Below are 24,809 nucleotides of genomic sequence, written 5' to 3'. Positions count from 1 at the left end.
ACATTTGCCAGCTATACATCACAACAAAGGACTGATAACCAGAATATACAGAGAGTTCAAAAAACTAAACCCTCCCAAAATCAATGAACCAATAAAGAAATGGGCAACTGAAGTAAACAGAACTTTCTCAAAAGAAGAAATTCAAATAGCCAAAAAGCACATGAAAAAATGCTCACCATCTCTGGCCATAAAGGAAATGCCAATGAAAATCATACTAAGATTCCACCTCACCCCAGGTGTTGGAGAGGATGTGGGGGAAAAGGAACCCTGGTACACTGGGAACGAAAGCTAGTGCAAACACCCTGGAAAAAAATATGGAGGCTTCTTAAAAAAAACTGAACATGGATCTGCCATATGATCCACCAATGCCACTTCTAGGGATATACCAAAGGAATGCATCACAAGTTACTCCAGAGGCACCTGCACACTCATCTTTATTGCAGCACTTTTCATAATAGCCAAGTTATGGAAACAGCCAAGATGCCCCACTACTGACGAATGGATTAAGAAAATGTGGTATTTATATACAATGGAATTTTACTCAGCCACGAAGAAGAATGAAATCTTATCATTCACAAGTAAATGGACAGAACTGGAGAACATCATCCTGAGCGAGGTTAGCCAGACTCAGAAGACCAAAACTCGTATGTTCTTCCTCATAGGCAGACTTTAGATCTAGGACAAAGTGAGTAATGTTGTTGGTCTTGGGTCACATGCTAAGGGGAGAACACATACAGGAGGAATGGGAATAGGTACTAAACCCAAAACTTGAAAGTGTTTGATGTCCCCACTGTAAAGGAGTTAATACAGTAACCTTAAAGTGACACAGGTCAATATTGGAAGGTAACCAGGAGTAGTGAAGAGGCCAGGTAGAGATGAAATCAATTTGGGTTGTAATACATTTGTGCATGGAAGCAATACTAGGAATCTCTCCGTATAGCAATCCTTATCGCAACTAGCAAAAATGGTTTGTCTTTCTGATTATTGTTTATGTCTGCTCTTTAACAAAATTGAAGAAAAGGGCAGAACAGGTTCTGCCTGGAAGCGAGGTGGTGGGGGCGGGAGAGGGACAGGGTGGGGAGCAGGGGGAGAAATGACCCAAACAATGTATGTGCATATGAATATATGAATAAAGAGAAAGAAAAAGGATAATCCCTCCTGCTACTAAAAACATAAAGATCTTAACTCAAAAACTATAAATACATTAGATTGCATAGCAAAGGGAAACTAAGATTGCAGGAAGAACTGCTAATCAGTTGACTTTGAAATGTAGATTATCCTACATTATCCAGTTGGGCCCAATATAATCACAAGGCTACTAGTAAGTAGAAGAAGGGGACAGAGAAGGAAGAATCAGAGTTAGTAATGCAAAAGAACTTGGTCTAAGGTGGCTATGAGAACTGAAGCAAAAGGCCAGCCATGAGCCAAGGATTATGGGCAACTTCTAAAATTTGCAGAAAACAAGGAATGTGTTTCCCGTAGACTCTGAATGGCTGGTTGACACTTTGATTACAGTTCAGTGAAAGCCATGTTGAACTTTTGACTGTGAGATAATTAATTTATGTTGCTTTAAGATACTATATTTGTTGTAATATGTCACAGAGGCAATGAACACAAACATTTTAGATACTCTCTTTTATTATTGCTCATATAAATAAGGTCTTCCATTTCATTATGTCATCTTACTTATTGTTTTTGTAAGTAGAGGCTATTCATTGTTATATGTTCAATTTGTACTTCACTGCCTCACTTAATTCTCTTATTACTAGTGTTTTTAGTATTCTTTTATTACTAGTACTATCTTGAGATTTTTAGATTATATAATCATACTCCCTTCAAATAGTGATGGTTCTACCTTTCTTGTCCAAATATGTCAGTAGGTTGCTCCAATTCCACTAATAGAAATGATAGTGAAGACAGTGATTTTCCTTTCTGACTTACGTGAAATGTGTCTACAATTTTTTCAGCAAGTATTGTTCTGTGCTTGAGGTGCTCAATTTATCATGTTAAGATAGAATTCATCTACTATGGCTTTATTTGTAAAGTTCACATCAAGAATAGATATTGAATTTTAGAAAATAATTTTTCAACATTTATTGAAATGATGAGTTTTTTTCTTAATCTGTTTGTTTCAGTCATTATTGAACTATCCTTTCATTTTTAGGAAAAATAGCACTTAGCAACCTTGTATATTTTATCATAATGTTCTTCTGGTTCATTAGGAATTTTGCTTTCATATTCATAGATTAAGTTGTAGTTTTCTTTTTGTATATAAGTCTTCTCTTTTTTTATTATTGTACTGGGGGTACAGTGTGACATTTACAAAAGTTCTTGCAATATATCATAGTTGAATTCACTTCTCCATCATTCTCCTTTTATTCCCCACTCCTCCCATCCCTGGAATAGTTTCAATAGGTCTAATTTTTCCATTTATATACATATATACATAATATTTCCACTGTACTCACCCTCCTACACCCTTTCCTTATATCCTCTTCCCTTCCACTACCCCCAAGATAGGACAACAGTGTAAGCCAGGCAACCCTGGTGACAGTAATCTGGCAGTTCCAGTCATAGGATAAAGCTACAATTTTCCCAAGCCTTAATTAGGATGTGGAGATTTAGTATGACAGTGACTCCTACTGCACATCAGGCTTGCTTTTGAGAAGAAATACATTCCATAACTATCTTTATCTCACAGAGCTATATCTAAGTCCACCTTGAGAGGGGTCTATTGTTTCATACTGAACTACTCTCCAAACCTGAAAACAGGAACAACCAAAACTTAAGAGGCCAGGGGACATCCTACTGCAATGTCCAGGCAGGAGATATCCATAAAAGACAGCTGTGAGGAGATGGAGAGTTAGCTAAGGACTCACTGAAGAATCTAAGCAGCAGGGAGCCTGAGCTATGTGGTCAGTAGTCTATCCCTCAGTGGTGAAGAGAATTACTGCAGAAACTAAAATCTCCAAGCCCATGGCCACGCATTGCTCTATATGCAGAGCTGCCTCTCTGTTTTACTGGCAGGTGGGACTGAGAGCTCTGAGCCCAGGTCCAGCTGATAGCGTGATTTCCACAGCTGTGAACCTCCCTTGAGGTAATTTTCTTCTGGGAGGGAGCTGAAAGCTTGGAGACCAACAGGCAGAGTTCCTGTTCTTCCAGATTTCCCCCTTTAGTGAAGAACTCAGTGTTCTCTCTGTTTCCCCCACTCTCCAGTGCACTCAGAGAATACCATCCCTGGGTGCAGAGACTAGTGGGGCTCTGAAGAAAGTGGGAACCTACGTACACAAATTGTGAACATCATGGTGTCAGTAATGGCTTCCATTGGACAAAGAAGGGAAGCTTCTAAAGTGAATGCATCCCTGACACTGACAACATATCCTTGACTGGTCCATCCCTTAACCCAAACACAGCAACTACTGGTACAATGGAAACAGATAGAAACTGAAAAAAAAAAAAAAAATCCAAGCTCTGACCCATTCTCCTGTTCTTCACATTCTTTTCCTTTTTCTCCTGCTTTTTCTTTTCTCTTAACATTGTATTTCTTCTCCTTTCTTTTTCCCCTTTGTCCAGCCCTCTCCTTGTTGACTTTCATAAGAATCACGTTGCTTTGTTTTTCATGTTTCTTGTGGTTCTGCATTGGAATTTTTTCATCTTTGGCAAATTCATTCGTTGCAGGTTTAATCACATATCCTCTTTCAGTTGTAGTGTTCTCAACATTCAGGCAGGATTGATTAGTGACAGGATTTGCATGCAATTTCTTACCACTGGACTGGGGATATGGTTCAATATTCAAACATTTGCCCACAAGTCAGAGCACCAAGCTTCATCCCAAGCACAACTCAGACAGAAGAAAACTAGTTGGAGTCTCTTGTAGTGTCTGTTACACAAGTTTGCATTGTACAGGAGCTAAGAACAGACCAGTCAAAAATCAGGACAGGCCAGACAAAAAATACATTTCAGAACTGCTTCCATTTTACAAGCTTCTCCTCTTTATGTACTGGGCACCACTGTTTGCCATAAGGAATTTTGCAGCATGAGTTCTGAAAGATTTTTGTTGCTCCACAGGCCCTTAAGTTTGTTTCCTCAGGAGCAGCAAGTGTCCAGGTCTAGAGGTATTCCAGAACACACCAGAGATTTGAGTAGGGGACAGAGTAGACAGCACTGATTTCTGGACTGGAATGAGGAAACTGAAGGACTAAATATTATATTCACTTTATTAAATTATTAGATGTCTTTTAATAATTTTTGGCATAAAGTGTGATACATGTCAAAGGTTAATTGGCCCATTTGGGTCATTGATGTCTTTATAAGCTTTTTGATAATTTCTGAATGGACTGAAATCTATGAATTAAAATCTTTATTATTTATTTTTTTGGTGGGCCTGAGGTTTGAACTTAGGGCTTTGTGCTTCCAAAGCAGATGCTTTACCTCTTGAGCCACAACTCTAGTCTATTCTTGCTCTGGTTAATTTGGAGGTGGGGTCTCATGAATTATTTGCCTAGGCTGGTCTGGAGCCATGTCCCTCCCAATCTCAGTCTCCCAGGTAGTTAAGGCTATGGAAATGAGCCACTGACTCCAAGCTGTGAATTGAATCTTTTACTGATCGTGGTAGATCATCAGTTCTTGTATTTTTCTGGACCTTCTGCTTTAGGCATCTTGATGTTAGGCTTGTTCATTCACAGCCATTCATAATTGTAGGATCTCTTTGATGTATAATTGCACACTTTAGCATTTCTCTTCTTTGTCTTAATTCTTGAATTCTGAATTCACACTTAGCAGAATGAAAAGTCATGCTTGCCTTTTTTTAGTTGTTGCATTTGTCTGGCATGTCTTTGCTCACACTCTTATTTTATAAATTTCTAAATTATTTTGGAAGTCATTTCTTTTGCAAATAGAATGATATTGAGTTTTGCTTTGAAAATCTTTCTTCATAGACCTGTCAACTTATTTTAGTTTGTTGATAAAATTATGTTTGATTTTGATTATAATTTTAGTTTCTGCTATTCTTTCTGATTTTGTTCCTTTAAAAACAATTTGCTGCATCATCTTTTATAGTTTGATCATAAGTTCTGGTGTTTATTCATATAACAGTGTATATTTCGATCTAATAGAGTTAATGCTTCATTTATTTGATAATATATGTTAATTTATATTGTAACCAATAATTAATTTATGTTTTCTCTTCCCTTCTTGCTTTCACCCTTATTTTTAGTCAATGCTAAATAATCATAGTGATTATCTTTTACTTTAAAATTGTTTACACAAGTGTTCTGCAACTTAAAATGGAGTTAAGTACAGATAAACCCACTGTAGATTGAAACTTACACAAATCAAGAGTTCCTTTAATACTCCTAATCTGTCAAGTATGGGAGATTAGCAACACAGTGCACTGGAGCATGTTAGTTGCATATACTCAAGATTCCTTGGCTGACTAAATACTGTGTAGCTCACCACCCAGCACCATAGAAAGTACCATACTATCTATGTCTAGCCTAGAAAAAGATCAAAATTTGAACCATGGTTTCTATTATATGCATATTTCAGCATCCTAAAATCAAAAAAATCAAAGTTAAATCATCCTAGATTGGGGGCTATATGTACATCTATTTCTTGATTGGTAAGTTTAAATTATTTCCTTTGTTCTCCAGTTAACAACAATGAAGAGACTGGCATGATTCTTCTATATCTTATCTTCTGTCCTCTTCCTCCTAATTTTTGTTTTCTGCAATGTCAGTGCATTTGGCACATATATACTATTTTGTAATTCCTATTCCCATAAATTTTTGTGTTATGCGTTCATTTAAGTTGTAGAAGAGATTTATAATGGTTCACCAATAACATCTTCAATTTCTATTGTAGCACTGTGTTCCTTTCATTTTAGCTGAGGTTATGAATAAATTTCCCAGGGTTCCTCACAACTAGGTATGCATTCCTAAATTCGAGATGGTAGAGTCTGAATCAAACTGATATGCATTGTCTGGGATGTTTCCTGAAAGAAGTTGCTTGCTCTTTGCTTCCATATTCTTCTAGGAGCATGTATTATGGATAAGCCAGTCCAAGCCATGAAAGTGACATTTGAGAGATGATGAAGAACTGAGACAAGGACCAAGGTCCCTGAATGGCTTCCTGTAGGCATTCAGCTAATGTTCCTGCACAGGAGGACTCAGATCTGGACCATCTCATACAACAGAACAGAACTCTTACTTGCTAGATCACTGAATTTGGTGTCATTTTGTTGTAGGACTTTAGTATTACTAAAGTAAATGCAATTATCATCACCGGTCCTTTTGCTATCATTTTTCTTATTATATCTTGATAAGCTAGTTTGTCCTCCAGTAAATCCTTCAAAACAAACTCATAGGACAAATGTTCCCTAAATTTGCTCAACATCAAAACTATATGTTAAGCATCTAAAACTAATTTCTAGTTTACAAGAAACAGAAGGGATAAAAGAGTAGGTTTAAATAGCACTAAGAGAAAACAATCAGATAAATTCATATTTGGGGAAAATATGCAAGTCAATTGTATTGACTGTTTGAAAAAGAAGTATACTATTGAAAGGAAAATTTAAAGACAAAGTGATTTTATTACTAAAGGTAAATAAACAGATAAAAATCAGTTGTAAAGCATCAGCCTGATTTCCATTGTAGGCCCCTCAAACAAAAAAGTCTACAAAATACATTATTGTGAGAAATTAGAAATATTTTAAATAAGCTAGGTGTGGTGATTCATACTGACAATCCCAGCTACTTGGGAGATGGAGATTGGGAAGATTATGGTTCAAAGTCAGCCCAGGCAAAAAGGTAGCAAGAACCTATCTCAACAGTCAAGCAGCGCATGCTATAATTCCAGCCATGCAGGTGGCATACACAGGAGGATTGCAGTCTTAAACCAGCAAAATCACAAGACCGAATCTGAACAATAAATAAAGCCAGAAAGGGCTGAGGCATGGCTCTAGTAGAGTACCTGCCTAGCAAGTGTGAGGCCCTAAATCAAATTCCAATTCGATTCAATTTCCAAAAAGAAAAATGAAAAAATTTAATTTAGAATGGATACTGAAAGAAATGAAAGAATGGCTTTACTCATTTTACATGTGATGATAATGTGATGGTTGTGCGGACTGTCAGAAAGAAAGAGGAGAGAAAGAGGAAGGGAGACCTGAGGAGAGAGAAAGTTGAAAGAAATAAGATGATTCTGGAGATAAAACAACAATGCCAAAAGGTAAAATTATTTAATTGAGGGCCAGGCATGGTAGCATTTGTAATCCCAGCTACTCATGAGGCAGAATGAGGAGGGTCATGACTTGAGGCCCATCCAGGCCAAAGTAATTGAGATTCTGTCTAAAAACCCTGTCAGACTTGATTGTTCACGTCTTTAATCCCATAGAAGTGGAGTTTGGAGGATCACAGCCTGAGGGCAGCCTGAGCAAAAGCATGAGACCCTATCTGAAAAAACAAACTAGATCCAAAGGGACTCACAGTTTGACTCAAGAAATGGAGCACATGTCTAGCAAGAACAAGGACCTGAGTACAACCCCAGTGCCACCAAAACAAACATGGAATTCAAATGGATGGTATATGCAAGTGTTGATCACATTGTTTTTTTTTTTAATTTTTGAGAATTCTAAAGTAAGATTTGTGGAATTAATAATAAGTAGTCCTACCTAAACTACTGAAAAATGTGTTACCATCTTTCCACTTACATGAAAATTGGTTACACATAGAAAATCTTAAATTCATTTTCCTTCCTATAGGACTTAGCATTGTTCTACTGACTCCTTGTATAAAAGGTTGGTGTGAAGTGTAAGCTGATGTAATTTACATATTAAGTTGCTTTATTTTCTATCTGATTTCCTAGTGAATTACTATTTATATTAAAAGACAAGCAAGTTCCCTGCACAATGTCCTTTTTTATAAGAAAATATATATTTTTTCACTTTTTTAGTGTGCTGGGCGGGGGGGTACATTGTCATATTTACAAAGATTCTTATAATGTATCAAATATATCATACTTGAATTCACTATTGTGAACATTTCTTGTTTATCTTTCACTGTGAACAACACAATCTGTCTTTTCAATTTGTAAATTCAGGGTGTTTAATCTCAAAAAGAGTTCACAATTCATATCCTTAAATATTTGTTTTGTTTTGTTATTTCCATTTCCTCATAGAGGATCATAGTTGAGCATATTACTTCTGAGTCAGTCAGTTTTAAATTAGTCATCTTTTTTAATTGTATAATATTTTTATTAATGTATTTTTCCTTTTAAATTTCATTTACTTTTTCCATTTTATTATTTGCTTCCAGAAGTCTATTTTCTCAATGTCCTTCTTGCAATTTCATTTTCATTTGTCTAGCAGAGTTAGCTTTTTTATATATTTTCCTGAGTTTTGCAAGCTGATAACTTTTCTTCTTTCAATTCATTTTCCCACAGACATTTGCCTTATACCCTTACTTGACAGGAAAGCTAATTTATTAACATTTTTATGTATAGGAAAAAATCTTTTATTTACAATTTTTTTCTTTGCATGGATCTTAGGCTGATGCCTTCATGTATTGTCACTGAAGAAGGTAAATTATCCAGAACTCATATAACCCATGGTTCTAGGGATGAAATTTCCCCTCAACAATGGAGATGGGCATCAATGAGCCTTTTCTTAGTTCAAATCCTCTCTCTATGCTGCAAAGAAAGTATTACTTACAAATATGTATTGTCCATATGATTGCTAATTTAGTCCCAACTCTTCTGCTTCCTGGAACTACACTGAGTTAGTGAAAACTCATGCCAGGTGTATTGCTATTTCTGCTGCTAAACATAATGAAGTTGGGTTTATATTCTAGTATGTCCTTCATTTTTTATACTTTATTTTCTCCTGAATCTTTCTCTGAGCAAAACTCTCTAATGCCATCATTATGCCATTATGCATTGGTTTCTTTCCCACTGGCTCCACTGCATAATCTCTACTATAACCCATCCTTCCAACTTGTGACCTGGAGTTTTATTTGTCCTCCAGGCTCACCAAAAGGAATAACTCTGATTTTCATTCATTGTTCTCTGTGGTGATTTTGAATGACATATAGAAGGTATGGTAGAAAGGCAGATTTTATAATCTAATATTCAAACAAAAAGATCTGTTCATTGTTTTTTACTTTGATTAATTTATTTTTAATGTGGCTAGGTTATTCCTTCAGGTTTTTCATGATGGCTAATAGAAGCTATATTCCCTGAGTCTTTCCATATTTAAATTTTTCTTACTGTCATTTTTATATAAGAAACTTTTTACATATAATTTGTGTCAGACTAGATATAAATTACTAGGAGAAAGGAATTTCTCCTCTTAATGTTACCAGTGAGCTGGCTGGGCCCCTTTTGCCCTACTCAGATGGAAATCATGAGCAGGCAAGAGTAGCTCTTCTAGTGTTGCCAGTTCTGTGTTGTTGAGTGTTGAAGGCTTATATGCTAGGCTAACAAACTGTAAGCCCTGAGGACTAGAGACTTACGGCCACAGTCCTTAGAATCCAGAAAGCTATAGGTCTAGATGGTCAGTTTAGAGGCATATTGCCCTGGGTTCTGGTTGCCAGGGTCCTAGTACTCAGTAACTAGTGAAACCCTCAGCCCTGAACAGTAGGTGGTGACAGTGAGTACTGCAGCTATCAGGAACTCTTGTAGAGATGGGGGTCCTCAGTCATTCACTCAAAGCTTTCCGTCTTCTGTAGTCTTGACTCCCTGCCATCTGTTGTCTTCCCTATACTTCCACCATCCTTTGTCATCTCTGTGACCTTTGCTTCCCACTACCACTCTCTTGGCCATTCTCATAAACTCTTCAGCCACCCTCTCACCAGTGCCACTCCCTGCCTCTGCTCCTCTTCTGTTGCCAGCTCAGTCCAATCTACATACAATAAAAGTCATAAGCTGGCAAAGAAAAGCCTACTCAGTCAAAGTCTTTTATTGGGCCCAATGTTACAACCTCAGAGGCAGCATAGCAGGGTATCTAGGGTCTACTCATAAAGTGTGCTAACAATCTGATTATATAGCCAGGAGGAGGGCATGACATGGATATGGCATGCAAATGAAGGCTTATATTTGCACCAATAATAATACAGATTCTGGCTACACAAATTACAAGCCCTGTATAGGGCCAATCACAAGTCCCACATTGCACCAATCACTGTCTTTACCTGAGTTACTGGAAGAGATACTCTTGCTCCCATCTTGAGTGAGAACATCTGCAGGGTCATTTAAAGTTCACTGAGATTTGTCTTGACTGGAGTGCTACTTTCCAAGATTGCATAGATTGCCTGGAGCTAATGTGACTGGTAACCTCTCCTAGAGCAGGATTTTTATCTTATTGCAATAATCCTAGCAGTGCAGTATTATCATAGTGATGGTGAAGTGTACAAAACTTTTAGGACGCTATGAGGGCAGTTCAGCCATATATTAGAAAATGGGAGGTTTAGTTAGCAGTTTCCTACTGCTAGGATGCTAGACATAGGATACTTGCCATCTGTTGATGTTCAAAGTCCTGATGCCCACTCCCAGTGGTTTTGGTGGTTCACAGAAAAAAAAAAAAAGCATTAGAGCACATTTATAATAAAGACTTAAAGAAATGTCATCACAAAAATTACATTCTCAAAGCATTTAACAATGCTTAACACTACTTAGCTCTCTGCCCCAGTACACTAGGGAGAGTTGGGTCCCTCTGTTTGTCTCAAGAGCTCCAAAGAAAGAAGTCCATCATTTCCTGTTCTTAAACATCAAAGTGTTCAAAAACCAGTCTGAAATTTCCCTCATATGTGATTGTTTCTTCTTCCAAAATTCTTATTCTATTCTTTCCCTACCCTTACATTCCAATATCTTCGCCTACTTATGTCACAGTCTATTATTCTCTACTAATTCATTAATTTTCACTATATGTTTAATGACAGATTGTATTTCCTAAAATCATCACAACACCCCTCCCACATGCTCTTCTTAATATGTGACACTCTATATGTTCTTCACCCAACATGTGAGCAGACTTGTAAGTATGGAAGATGTGACTCTGCATGACTTTTTGAGAGTACATCATGAAAATATTACACACATCTCTCTCATTCTCTTACAATAAAAGTCTCTGGATGAGCAGTCCAAGTGTTGTGAGGTCCTAAAACTCTGAGGAGACCCAATGTAACCCTGAATGAGAGCACATGGGGCAGCCCTAAGACCTCTCCATGAAGAGACAGATAGATGCCTGGCTAGCCCCAGTTCCACCATGACAGTAGAGACCCTGAGCCACCAGGGAAACAGAGGTTGAGAAACAAAAAGAGTTGTTGCTTAAAGACTTTAAGTTTGGGGGCCACTTATTAAATAACAAAACAAGCATTTTAAAATCCTTTATTTTGAGAACATTTTCTTCTACATTTCACTAAATATATTTACCAGGCTAATTAAGGTCTTTCCTTTAGAAATCTTAATTATCCATGTATTAAAGAGATATACTGGCATTCTTAAATGCTTATCATTTTCTAATCCTTTTGTCCTTATAATTTTTCCTTTGCAACATATTTAACCGTATTAATCTTAAATTCAAACTTCTTTTGTAGTGTTATTACTGTTCATTTTCTTGCTTTTCACTATATCAATTCTTCTAGTTTCTTCTGATCTGGCTTTTAAATATTTTCATATTTTATGCTTCTCCTCAGTTTCTTGCTCTGGATTTGTCATTAACTTCTGTATTTAATATGATCCTTTGCTTCAAAGAAATTCCATGTTCTTTTTAATTCCTTAAAAATGCATATAACTTTTTCTAAAATGTTCTTTTCTTTCCTAAGCTCTTGTTCTAGAATTCAGTGTTCATTGCTATTTCTTCATTTGTTTTTGTAGTGCTTTATGAACAGCAAATTTGTTATGTTACTAATCATACTTAAATGTCTAAACTAGTACCTGTTCTTGCAATGTGTAGAAAGATAGTGTGAATACATTTTCATTTTACAGCCTCCCTCTTTAATAAGCTGCCTTTGGAACCATCCCTGTATAGTAATAGATGGAGAATTAAACACTGTTATTTTATTATTTTGCTTTTTGTTTGTTTTTCTGTTTTATTGTTTAGTTGCCTGTGAGTTTCAGAATTTATGAATGATTTAGGCCAGCAAATTAATGGATTATCTTTTATCTCTAAATTGCAAATCTGTCACATTCTCTCCACAGAGGTCAATTTCTTGAGGTTAGATAACAGCCTTCCTCTTTCAGTCATTACATGTGTTGGTTCCTCCAATAGTTTTATCTTCACAGATGTATTGCTGTTCTTTCAGCAATTCATGATGTCTGGCTCATTTTTGCTTCCTTCAGTATATCATTTGACACCAGGTCACCTCTGTTTAAGAAACCATGTATACAGTTAAGATGGCAAGGGACAGTGACAAGGTCTTTCAAGTCTATTAGAATAATCTTTAAGATATTGGGGTGTCACATGAGAGAGACGACACAACTCAGAAGTCAACAGGCAAGGCAAAATGTACTTCTGCAGAATGGTGCGTCACTGACAAAAAGCAAGTACACCCAGCAGGGATACTGGTGGGGTTTTATCTCTAATGTAATGCTGCCTCTCCCCTGAATTTGGCAGGTTTTGGGTTCACAGTCTACACAGTTGGCTAATTGGAAAGAAATCAGCAGGGGGCTTTGAAGAAGCTTCAAAGTTTAAGGAAACAATAACTGTTTTTAGGTTATCAGCTCCAGAACCAGGGCATCTAGCAGAATTTTGTCCAGCTGAGGATAACAACCCTTTGTTCTTAACAGAAACTTTTATCTTGTTAAGTACAGTCCATGAAGCAAGCATATGGGAAGCAAGTTAGTGAGACTAACATTTATAACAGTGGTGGTTGCTGATTAAGTCCTTTGACAGAAAAGACCCAACCTAAATTGATTGTCACAGGCTTACATTTGTTCTCCTTGAAAATGTGAACACGTCCTAAGCAGAGAGACCCAGACCACATTTCATCTTTGTTCCCCATGCCCCTAGTCTTTGTCTGTCAAGTATAAACCATCTGGTCAGGATGATTCAAAGTCGTTTTTACTTTGTTGAAAAACAACTTCATAGTCACCATTTTGGAGAAATTGTTGAATTTCAGAATCTTCTTCCATTTTGTTCAACATTTCCTTGTAACTGACAAATATTCTTTCTAATTGGTGTCAGAGATTGTTCAGGATACATGGCTTCATTGGAAATTATCTTTCTCTTTTTCATGCAGTATATATACTTTGATAAACTTTAAGGAAGAGAGATTTGCCTGTGTTCAGTAACTATTTCATTGTCCTGAAAAAACCCCAATCAGAGCTTTTTTTAGCAAGACAGATTTGTGATTATTTCTTTCTCCTAAATTTGCATACGTTGCCAAGAAGCTCACAGGCTTCCAGGAATTCTTATTAAGAATTTCAGATATTCCAGCAAGGAATTTTATCTCTGCTAACAGGATCAAGTATATAAGTGGAACTAAACATGCCTCATTTCATGCTAGCTTGCTGCTCTGGAGATAAATGTGAAAAATCCCTTTGTGGCCAAATGTACAATTCAATGGAATTGTATTGCCTGATTCCTTAAGTTCCTTGGGAGTATCAAGAGGGGAGAGTAAGTCTTTCCTGATTGACGTATGTCAACCATCATGAGTTTCATGGTGATAAGACAGTTGGTGACTGTTGGGACTTATAGACAAAAACATCTATAGAATCTAAGGCAATAGACACAGCATCCACTCTCCTGAGTTGTGACCTGTCTCTGTCCTTAAGATTCTGCATTAAGACAGACTGTCAAAGATAAGACAGGATGTGAGAGAGGCCCTGCCTCAGGGCACCTCAGGTAAGGTTTTAATAGCTTATCTCTGCTTGAATAAGAATCCTCTTGATGCCTAGTTTTTTCTCCCAGTACAATGAAGTAATGTCTTCATATTTCTAAAATGACACTTCCATCTGGGAGAAATAATAGTCAGTGCATTAATTGATGCCAATTTCACATGGAAACATTTTATGGAAAGCACTTAGTTCTGAGTTTTCAGGTCTATAAGAATGATGTAACTGTTCTTGTTTTACAGGTAGAGTTGTCTGTCTTTATACATATGAGAAGAAGAAAATGGCCTTGAATTCTATGCCAGCAAAACAGTGTATGTAAAAATACATACACTGGCATTTGTTTTTCCCTCCTGCTTACAAACATATTGAATGGGTCCTAGGGAAATAAAATATATGTCACTGCATTAAATTAATGCAATGATCAGTGCTGGGCAAACAGATGATAGGTAGAGTGAGATAGATTAGGAAGATATGAGATATCTGATAAATTGTATGATAAACAGACTGAAGGTATGGATCTATCAGCTTTTCATTTTTCTTCTTTCCACAAATGTTCTCATATGTTTTTCTACAAAGCACAATAACATTCCTTGCAATATAATATTGAGTATTTATATCTCTTCTCTAAGTCAATTTTTCTTCTGCATTGCTCAGTCTTGACACTGAGCAATATCTCAGTGGTATCCCAAGGATTATCCGTCAATCACAAATATTCATTAAATGCAGTGTTTGTTGAGCACCAGCATCCATTCTGAGATGGCTAAGAGAAAGCAAGCTATCTAACTATAGCCCTTGGTCTAAAAATAAGAACAAAATGAGAAAGAAGAAATAAAATACAGTAAAAGGAAATGATTCATGAAAATTTCCAAAGGTTCATTCCATGTTTATCTTTTGTTCTCTCTCTCTCTCTCCCTTTTTCCCTTTCTCCCACTCCCTGCCCCATAGGAATTCATTAGCTCACAGAGGCATTTTAGTTCATGCATTATACAAATAAGAATTGAGTGCCTCTAATGTGTCATGTACTGGGCAAAAATCCAACAGTGCAAAAATAAGATTTATCCTCTGTCCTCAAAGAGCTTGTGGTATAATGGTAAAGATGAACACAGACAGTCATAAAACAGTATACATTAATTGCAAGTTCATGGGGCACAGATTATGGTCATTTCATCCTGTCTAGAGGAGAGTAGGGAATGTTCCCTGAGGAGACCATATCTGTGCAGACTTCTAAAGGATGCAGAAGAGCTAAAACATGAGAGGGGAAAGAATATCTTCTAAGTAGATAGGACATCCTGAGTAAAGCCAAGAGAAGGAGAAACTGCAGAATCTTCAATGTCGCTGAAGCTGAAAGTGAAGATGGAGGTAGAGAGGAGTCTTGGAGAGCTTGATTTGCATTTTAAGAAACTTAGTCTGTATCCTTTGGGCAATGGGAACCACTCAAGAATTTTAAACAGAAGGATGACAGGGTAGGATTTCTATTTTAGTTCTATCTGATGGTTCAGTGACAGATTGATTTGAAGGCTAGTTAAAAAAATTGGTTAATAGACTGTTTCAGTGGTCAGGTTTGAAGATGATGAAGGCATCATTCAAAATTACATTTGTAGTTAGAGAGAAGGCAGACAGATTTGAAAAACATTTAGGCAAAATTGGCAAAATACTCTAATTATGTGGAGCTGGCATAGCAGAGGAAGCAGAGTAAAAGAAACCCAAACTTCCTGATGCCTTCTGAAAAACAGTCAGCACTGTCATTTAAGTTCCAGTTTTCTGCTCAGAGTGGGTTCAGTTGTCCCTCGTGAATAGTTTAGAGATTGGAGTGGCTGTCACTAATTGATATTTGCAAATACTTAGAAATATTTCATTGATATGGAATTTGAGACACAGTCATTGGAAATAGCCCCAAGTTGCCTGACTTTTCATACCTGATGTGGAGAAGCCTGGCCAGCTGTCTTCTGCTAAGCCTAAGCTTGGAAGACTCTGCATGCATTCCCCAAGAACACACTACAATGAAGAAGTACAGCAACAAACACCAGAGTGAGCTTGTCTTCCTATGTCTCCTTCCACTATTATAATCACTTACTCCACCTCAAAATATGTCTGTGAAAAGGAAGCAGACTCTTAATCTGCTACCAATAGAGCAAAATGCAGCTCCTGGAACCAGCTACTTCATGATATCCCATTACATATGGCAACTGATTGACTCACACCATGGATAGTTGAAGATATGATACACAGACATAAAATGTATGAGACTACTCTCCATTCATGCCCAAATTCATTTTACCTCAACCAGATACGAGACTAAGGAGTACAATTTTTTTCTTCAACTTTTAGTTGGCTGTAGAGGGAGACCATCTACTTTCATATGCTCTGTACTATCCAGCGTGTTGCTGCTTCATTAATCTACTGTTAGTAATATTAATGATAATAGACATATTTAATGCCTAGAAAAATATACTTGCAAATTTTTAAATGATGAATTAAGGAACTGTTCTTCCAATAGAAAACGTCTATAACCTTTAAAAAGCATCATTAACAGAATATAGACTAACAGTCTGAGACAAAAAGCTATAAAACATTCTTAATACAGAGAGATGACACAAATTGGGTCAAGTAATTAGAGCCAAATCAATAAAGCTGTAAGAAGTAGTTACCTGAACATGGAGGAGAACTTCACAAACTCATGTGGGAATATAGAAAATTCCTTTTAAGACATAGTCTCAAAGCCCTTGCATGATCGGGCGTATCTAATTCAAACACAGCAAAAGAGAACGTAAGATTAGCAATGCATAACCAAAACAAAAACAACAAATGTTAAAGCAGCAAAAGCCACAACCAAGAAAATATTTTTGCAATAGACTCTCAGACAGAATTTTAAGGGGAAAATTACTGTGCTATCTTCCAAATTAAGTAAACATGGCTACTTGTGTGGCACTAAAACTCATCATATGTATGGCATGCTTCTAGTTTGTATCCTGATGATTACTGAACTATTGTAAACAAGTGTGCCAGGAAGAGTATGTCAAGAATGATGAACTCATTTTGTAGCACTAACTAAGAAAACATGTTGCTAATGAAAATAACATTGCAAAGAGACAAATTCATTTCCCCATCGATACATTGATGGACTGTGTGTTTATAGCATTTTAGTTCTTCATTCAGAATCACCATGTAAACATGCAACCATCTTAAAACTAGCCCTGTTTCTCACCTTTTAAGAACTTTGTCAATACTGAAAAGATTTAGAAGCTAGCCCAAGACTCTTCCACCTACAGAAGTCAAAACAATACTCATTTAGTTCAGTATTATAAAAAAACTATATCTGGGATTTAAGTGAATAAGCTGATGCAAAATAAAATCATTTTTAATTTTTTTTTTTAATTTTTAATAACTTGAGTGCAGGAATAAGTTAATCTGTTTAGAACTATTGTTCCCCCGGTCCCTGAGGAAAAGACAAAATTTGTGCAGATTGAAGTCATTGAATGGAATCACTTTTCAACAAGCAGTTTCATCTTTTATCTTGTGTGCCATGCAAATACTATCATTTCCTATGTGTGCCATGATGTGAAGAATTCAGGAGGAGTAGTTTTAGGAAATGAACTTTCATGTTTTGATTGTGTGTATGTTTATGTGTGTGTGTGTCTGTTTGTCTGTCTATCTGTCTACATTTAACTTTATGTTTTGGTTTCTTTCTGTTCCCAACCTTGGGCTTTGTTCTTGGCTTGTAAATGTAGGTATTGCATAGAAGAATGTTTTTTAGTCAGTCAGCAGCTCCTGAGAGAGATAATATAACTTCCACACCACAATTTGATACTATTTTACCCAGCAGGATCTAGAGAATAAAACTCTAGATCTCTACTGTGTAAAAACTTCAATCTTTGTAGCTCCCACTGATCTTATTCATAGGAATTTAATCACAAAAATATTTCTCACAGTGAACACACTCACTCATTCCTATCCATGTAAGTTATTTGTCATGGGGACTGCATAAAGGCAGAACAAAGCACTGCCTATGGCAATTATAATACTTCCTGCATTCCTCTGGAGCAGGTCTTGTGCCTCTGTGTTTGCCCCTATAGGTTTGCTGAGGTAATAAGAGGCCACTGAGCTGGAAGCCACATTTGCCAGACAAGCAAAAGTGCAATTGATAGGGAAAAATAGAGGTACACAAAGAAGAACACTCAGAAATAAACATTTCTACCCTTAAAGGTCATTTGAAGACATCTACGATGTTGAAAACTCAAAGTGGGGCTTAACTTAAAGCAAGTCTCTGCCCTGATTTGAAAACTCCTGTTTTTATATACATTACCAACTCTGCTTTGACTTTCAAGGTCCCGGATGACATGGAGTTCCTTTATGTACACGCCTCACCTATTCGTCTGTCCCTGGATCACCACACTCCAGTCATGCTGGCTTTTTTTGTGCTCAAATATGCAAATGCATTCCAACCTAAAATTTTATTCATGTGTTCTGAAATGTTCTTACCATAATACCTTTCTTCCAAGTAATTTTTCTTCCATTTCACTCTTACAGCTTAATATTATTCTACTTATGTATTTATTTATTTGTTTGTTTGTTTGCCTATTGCTTCCTTGCTTTAATGGCTTCAGAATCATTGTCAATCTCCTCCCATTAAAAATTAAACTCAATTTTATCAGTGACTGTGGTAGATCATAATAATGGCCACAATTACTCTCCCGAGTTTCCTTTTCAATGTGACTTTACAGCAGCTCCCACCAAGAAGTAGATTCTATTTCTCCGCTGTTCAAATCTGAGCTGGCCTTGAATCCATGACAGCAGAAGAACTAAAGTAACTCATGTCCCAATTCTAGCCTTCAAAAGACCTTACACAATCCTCATACTTTCTAGACTCCTGCTCGGTGCAGATGAAAAAGCCTCCCAGAGCACAGCTGGTTTATCAAACTTATGCAAATGAAGGCCACAGACATGTGAAAATACCCAATTAAAAACAGCAAAGTTACCTATTGTCTCTGCATTCAGATGACCACAGTACCTGAGAAAACCCAAATGTGATCAGCCAAGCCTGATCCAGGTCCTCAAGAACATTCAACTAACCTATGAACTTGTGCTTACAATCTGTTAATAGTAAATAGCACTGGATTTTCAATCCAACCTTGCAAACTTATCCACCATCAGTAAGGCCATGGCTTACAGCTAAGCCCTGGAGTCCCCAGGAAATCTTCTATGAGCCTAGTCTTCCCTCTTTCTCTAGGATTTATTATTTGTATTCCATTGCCTTGGGCATGGATTTTTCTTCTCAGTCCATTGAAGTAGATGGTTGATTTCTCCCCAGATTTTCACTTCTTTCTTTGATCAAATGCTAAGCATTGGCTTCCTCATGTTTAAGTGTACATCCCAGAAAACATCTCTCTTCTACTCCTGGTGAACTTTAATTTCCACGAACCCAAATGAATGATTTACACACATTTGCTCAGGTGTACCAAGGTCCAATTATATTGATAGCTCATAGACCCACATATTCCTCTCCAGGAACAATGCAAAACTAAGCCTTAATTCTATTACTCAGTGGATCTGAGTTTCTGAGTTTCTTAATGTTCTCTCTCTTTTCTCTCTCTCTCTCTGTCTCTCTCTTGGCAGTCCTCACTATGTTACCCAGGCTATCATCCTAGAACTCAAGATCTTCCTGCCTCAGCCTCCCCAGAGCTGCTGGGATTGAAGATATGAACCACCACACCCATGAACCACCACACCCAGTTTCTCTATGCTGTTCTGAATATTTTTGCTATTTTACAGACTACGACCAGAATACTGGCAAATTATCTCATTTCAAATCTTTAAATGTAGGGAGAAAGTTTTTTAAGGGAAAAAGAAACATTCACTCTTTCTAGATAAAAAAAAGTCTCTAGTAAACACAAAGTTTCCATTTTAGCTGTTCATTGGTGTGTTGTTTTAGGCAGTGCTAATCACATTTATTATCTATTATAAACATCTTTAGAGTTCACAGGGTGTTACTGGTTGTATTTCCCAAAGATGGTATCATGATTATCTCCCATCCTGCATATACATATGTGTATATATATAATATATATATAATGTGAGCTTTCTGTTTCTTTGTCAAAAATTATGTCCAGGCCTTCCTTCCTTAAGTATAGCAAGAACTTTGTAGCCATCTTAGCTAACAGAGTACATCAAAGCCAACACTATGTGACCTTTCTCCACAGATTATAGAACAAAACTGCAGTTCATTAAATGACAAGAACCCCACATATTTAGTAAAAGAAAGAGCAGAAGTTAAGAAAAATCTCAATAGTGGTTCTTATACTTTAGTGTGGTCATCAGAATCACTTAGAGGGATGGAATAAAGAGACTTCTGAACTCCTGTCATCATTTTTGTTTCAGTAAATCTGGGGTAGACTCTGAAGAATTGCTCTTCTTCTTCTTCTTCTTCTTCTTCTTCTTCTTCTTCTTCTTCTTCTTCTTCTTTTTTCTTCTTCTTCTTCTTGTGGTAGTGGGATGCTTGAATTCAGGGTCTTAAATTTGATAGGTAATGTCTATGCCACTTGGGCCACAGCTCTAGCCCTTTTTGCTTTAGAGTATTTTTAGATAGGCCTCACTTTTGCCCAGGCTGGCTTAGGACAGTGATACTCCTACCTCTGTAGCTGGCATTATAGGTAAGCACCACTTCATCTGGCCCAAAAAGTGCATTTCAGACTATTTTTCACATGGTGTTGATGCTGCTGGTCCAGGGCCTACACTTTGAGGAACAGTCATGAAAGAAAATATAAATTGACACTACAGGGACCTGTTAATAAAAGTTAAGCAGCTAAAATACAACTTGAATGCTCTGTTTTTCCAGTACGACAGAAAACAGAAGAAACAAAAGATAGATTACATAGTAGCCAAGGAAGTTGAGGCACCAGGTCCTTACTCCTTAAGCTTCCACAAGCAAACTCAGTAACTACAATTGGCCAGTGATTATTTGTCCCATAATAGTCGTTCAGCTGCTCACACCTTTAAAAATTATCTTGAGATCATCAGGACTACAAAGAGCATAGAGGTTGAACAAGGAGAACAGCTTAAGAAGGCCATAAAGATTTTGAAAACATTTAAAAAATGACAAGACTACACTTGTATTAGGAAGATTCCAAATGGAAAACACTCACAGTAAGATATCTTGGCCTTCAACATTTTGGGAATAACTTTTTTGGGCAATTTAGAAATTTATTAGCTCAACTCTGTGACTAATAAAGCTAAAGTTACCATGAACGAACAAGAACGAAGCCCAAATTACTCTTCGACCATAGTGAAAGTTAAAATTGCTATGCACAGCACTAGCTTTTCCTTGTAACAGTGCTCTTTTAAATGACTAAAGGATTGTTTCTTACCTACAGGGTCACAGAATCAACAGAAATCATATTTTTCCTTTGTTTTTCAGAGGAAAAATATTAGAGTAAGGAGATACAGTCATGACTCTCTGTAATGAAAAAGATACAATCTTTTTTAAATTATCAAGCATTCTTTCAGGCGAGAAAGAATTCCATTACATTACACACTTTCCTAGTTGTTATTCTGCATATTGAATACTAACAAGAATGTTAACATAGTTGTGTTATTTTACAGAGTCCCTTTCCTTACACATGATGGTTCTCAATAACAGCTAGACTTTTCTTCCCACAAGAAAATATTGAGTTAAAACAAATATGATTAAGCAAAGCATGGTGGCTTATGTCTGTAACCCCAGATACTCAGGAGGCAGAGATAAGGAGGATTGCAGGTCAAGTTCAATCCAGGCAAAAAGTTAGCAGGATACCATCTCAGTCAATAAGCTGGATATGGTGTTACACCCCTATGATCCCAGCTACAAAGGAGTCTACAAATAGGAAGAGTAGTCTGAGGCCAGGGCTGGGCAACATCAGGAGGTTCTACATGAAAAATAACTAAAAGCAAGGAAAAGCTAGGGTGTGGCTAAAGTGGTAGAGTGCTGCTTAGCAAACTCCAGATCCTGATTTTAACCCCAGTACTGGCTGGTGGAGTAGTTCAAGTGGTAAAAGCACCTGCCTAGCAAGTGTGAAGTCCTGAGTTCAAACCCAGGGCCACCAAATAAATAATAAAATAAATTTAGAACAAACCCCCATACTATAAAAAATACAAATATGATGAGTTGCATACACAATGGCACTATAGAATTGGTTGTATTCCATGTTATTCTCAAATGGCTAGATAAAAATTCCAAGCTCTGGTTGCCCTAAAACACAACAGTTATCCAAAGAACAGATAGTCTGATTGTTAAATGCTTCAACTTTTCCCAAATACTACCAGTAGCAATAATATGAAATCCAGGAATCATCATCTGTGCTGTGATTTTTATGAGTGCAGAAGAGGGTAACATCTAGACAACAATTTACATCAAAATACCATGAGTTCTTAAGGAACTTCATTTTTTTACCCTTGGCCAAAGTGTTGCTTCCTTGGAGATGACACACTAATTATTCAAAGTGTTAACAAGAATTGTTCGATTTTTATTCAACTAAAATATTGTGAGTGTACGCTAACCTGGGAGGCATCAGATACATGCTAAAAATAAGATGCATTTTTTTTCACTTAATGTCTCATATTACCTGATGAGATGTTAAACAGCCATGAAGAAGAACGAAATGTTATCATTCGCTGGTAAATGGATGGAATTGGAGAACATCATTCTGAGTGAGGTTAGCCTGGCCCAAAAGACCAAAAATCATATGTTCTCCCTCATATGTGGACATTAGATCAAGGGCAAACACAACAAGGGGATTGGACTATGAGCACATGACAAAAGCGAGAGCACACAAGGGAGGGGTGAGGATAGGTAAGACACCTAAAAACTTAGCTAGCATTTGTTGCCCTTAACACAGAGAAACTAAAGCGGATACCTTAAAAGCAACTGAGGCCAATAGGAAAAGGGGAACAGGTACTAGAGAAAAGGTTAGATTAAAAAGAATTAACCTAGAAGGTAACACCCACGCACAGGAAATCAATGTGAGTCAATGCCCTGTATAGCTATCCTTATCTCAACCAGCAAAAACCCTTCTTCCTTCCTATTATTGCTTATACTTGCTCTACAACAAAATTAGAAATAAGGGCAAAATAGTTTCTGCTGGGTATTGAGGGGGGGGAGGGAGGGGGCGGAGTGGGTGGTAAGGGAGGGGGGTGGGGGCAGGGGGGAGAAATGAACCAAGCCTTGTATGCACATATGAATAATAAAAGAAAAAGAAAAAAAAAAGAAAGAAACCATCTTCTTCATACCCCATTGCAACACTCTTTATCCCCTTCCTTACCCTATCTTCTTTTATCTAATTCCCACTATTCTAAAAGATCTTAGCTTGTCATTGTTCTTTTCCAGAAGCCCTTCTCTGGCCCCAGATACTAAGTTAAGACCCCATATTGTCTATTGCAGTTGTGCCATTATAACCACATATGTGGTAATAATTATTTCATTATCTCTTTCCCCTCAGTAAGTTATATATTCTATGGAAGCAACAACCGTAACTTGGTCAAAGCCAAGACACACAGGTGTCAAGACACATACTCAGTAAAATGTATTTCTTTCCTTTTTCCAATAAAACTAGTACCTATGTCTGCAGCTGTGCACAAGAGCCTATTGCAAAAAACACCCTGTTCAATTATTTCCAAATAATCCAGGCAAACCAACATTCTTAGGAAAATCTGAGCCTTCTAACTTGATATCAAGAAAAAATGTTCTGAAGGACTAGATAGTTTAATAAATTGCTCAGCACTCCAGTGACAGCCATCATAAGATTGCCATCAGATTTATGATTTTGAAACTCAAACTATTCAACAAAAGTAAAAATCTCTCCATTCCAAGGTTATCAAGTCAGCAGATCATTTCTTCTATGAGCTGATAAAGTTTTGGAAAATGTACAACAGAATGAAAGCAAAGGAATAGTTGAAAATGAAATTAAACAGTAAAAAGAAAATATATGTAATTAAAGTAGGCTTTATGTATCATAGTAAAACAATCAAATTAAACAACAACATAAGTTCTCCTTCAGAAAGCAAATCCAGAGACAGATTTACCACCTCTGAATTATTCCACTTATGAATATCATTAGCCCAATTAAGTTAACAACAAAGCTTGCATTGTGCAATAAAGTGAAAAATCATAAAAAGTCCTATTAGAAAGTTTTACCTTTTGACTGGTTGGTAGCAGGTTAATAAGTGAAAATTTACTTATTCTGTGACATGAACCAATAAACAATATAAATCTCAGGAGAAATCACATATGTATGGAAAGAATATGTGACTTCTTCATCCTGATTGACTTTTCTCTGCTCTTTGTCTCCAGAGAAGAGGGCTCTTTTTCATGCCTGATGTGTCATGATGAATTCTGATGAGACAGCATTTGATTTGTCGTTACCTAGGTGGTTATTTTGCACACAATCTTTTGAGTTCTTCATCAGTTCATTGACTTGCACAGACAGTAGTATTTGGGGTATGATTCATAGTTTTTGTTTTTAAATTATAGAGACTTTTTAGGAGAAAAAGTATGTTCATTTTCATGGATTTGAATAAAATTGATCCAGAAATCAACTGAAAAAAAAAGAATTATATAGTTATATATTTTTATTTAAAAAATAATAATACACTTTCATGGGTGTTATTTTAGTGATAAGGACTGAATAGCTGAGGCACAAAGGAGAATTAATAAATCAGTGCTAACTTGGTAGGGAAGCTCTCCACAAAGACTTGACATTTAAATGTTTAGGTATTTGCCTAGGAGAAAATATGGAGAAGCAACCATGTGAATTTGAAATGATGTGAAATCTATCCTGAGTGGCATCGAAAGCAAAGGGTATTATGCAATAGTTGAAAGTAAAACATTCTAACTTTAGTGGTGAGAGCTGAACTATAAGAGGAACACATGCAGTGAGTGGACCATGGAGGAATCCCAGGCCATGTTCAGGTCAACACCTGTAGACAACTAGCTGCATCAAGGGTGAAGAATTACCATT

The sequence above is a fragment of the Castor canadensis genome, chromosome 10, assembly GCF_047511655.1.
Source record: "Castor canadensis chromosome 10, mCasCan1.hap1v2, whole genome shotgun sequence".
Taxonomy (NCBI): Eukaryota; Metazoa; Chordata; class Mammalia; order Rodentia; family Castoridae; genus Castor; species Castor canadensis.
Note: the sequence above shows the minus strand (reverse complement) of the source record.